Raw genomic sequence first — 1,561 nt, forward strand, 5'->3', positions numbered from 1 at the left:
CTTTACCACATCTTAAAACACTAACGTGGTTAATAGGAAGATTACGATAAGAGTTATGAGAGGGATTTACCTTTGTGTCGCTTGGCAATTGACCCTTATTCTTCTTCAAGTCCGACACTTCAGTTGCGAGTTGACCCATTTGTGTAGTCAACGATTGGATGGCTTTATCTCTAACTTCATCCTTTTGCATTCTTACTTCCTCAAGTGGAGTTATTCGTTGCATGTCTTGTTGCATCAACTTCAACATGTCCATAACTCTATTTCCACTTGATGAACTTTGACCCGTTGACCCACTTTGACCGCCACCTCCTTGACCTTGAAACCCTTGATTATTCCCGTCATGAAAATTACATTGGTTATTATATTGTTGGCGAGGAACATTAATTCCATGATTTCCTTGAAAGTTCGGGTTGGATTGAGTGGCCGGGTTTCCATATCGAAAATTTGGGTGATTTCTTAACCCAGGGTGGTAGGTGTTGGAGTTCATGTGGTAATTCCTACCACCCCCCTTGAAGTGTATTCACATCTTCCACCGGTGCTTGACATACCGTACACACCTCCGAAGCATGACCCAACTCGTTACAATTTGAACAAACATCAATTACCTGATTAGTGGTTTGTACATTTCCTTCTTCCATGGCTTGCACTTGCGGTCTACCAATCGTCGGTCTTGCTCTTCTACCAGTTTGGCCTTTCTCTTTGAAGTAACCACCATTTGTTCCAAATACGCCAAATCATCTTGTTCATAATTGGTACCAAATGTACCATTAGTGATTGATCGCAAATCCCGTTCATCCTCCACACTTAAGCCCTCATGAAACGCATTCAACAATTCCCATAAAGCAATACCATGATGAGGACAATTCTTGATCATCATATTGAACCTCTCGAATGCTTCATAAAACATTTCCCCCGATTTTTGTTGGAAGGTTCTCAAACTTCTTCTCGTATCATTGGTATTTTGGGCCATATAGAATTCTTCCAAAAATCTTTGTTGCATTTCGGCCCAAGTATAAATAGATGCTGAAGGCAAAGTATAAACCCATCTCTTTGCTTTGTCTTCCAACAAAAATTGAAATAGAACCAACTTGACTTCATCCGATGTAATACCTTGACCCCCAATTGTGTTGCAAATGGAGTCATATGCCTCCAAGTGGAAGTAAGGTTCCTCCGTTGCAAGACCCTTATACTTCGGAAGACTTTGAAGGGAATTGGTTCTAACTTCAAATTTGCTCCCTTGTTGATTGTCAGGGATAAACACCAGAGACGGATTATTAGTAATTATGGGTTGGAAATGGGCTTCAATCCCCATTACCATCTCTCTTGCATGCCTTCTTGGTACCCCCATTGGTACTCTTGGTTGACCCATTTGCCTATAAACGGGCCTTGGCTGCGCAAACTGTGGCTGGGGCATCTGCGGTTGGAATTGTTGATCTTGAGGTTGCCCTTGCGGTTGTTGAATAATCGGTGGCGGTTGAACTTGATTAACAACAACCGGTGGTTGTTGTTGAGCTTGTTGTTGAACTGGTGGTTGAGCTTGATGTTGGATATCCGGCGGTGG

At 42.3% G+C, this 1,561-nt stretch overlaps 1 non-coding gene across 1 annotated transcript; it reads left to right on the forward strand.

Annotated features, from left to right (window-relative positions):
* Positions 1-845: 845 nt before the first annotated feature.
* LOC143636454 (small nucleolar RNA R71) lies at positions 846-951 on the forward strand. Its single transcript, XR_013154244.1, has one exon. It is a non-coding gene; the product is annotated as a small nucleolar RNA R71 (small nucleolar RNA).
* Positions 952-1,561: the final 610 nt, after the last annotated feature.

This window comes from Bidens hawaiensis, unplaced genomic scaffold (assembly GCF_021521415.1).
Source record: "Bidens hawaiensis isolate Kalapana, Puna unplaced genomic scaffold, B.hawaiensis_p1.1 tig00007954_1, whole genome shotgun sequence".
Taxonomy (NCBI): domain Eukaryota; kingdom Viridiplantae; phylum Streptophyta; class Magnoliopsida; order Asterales; family Asteraceae; genus Bidens; species Bidens hawaiensis.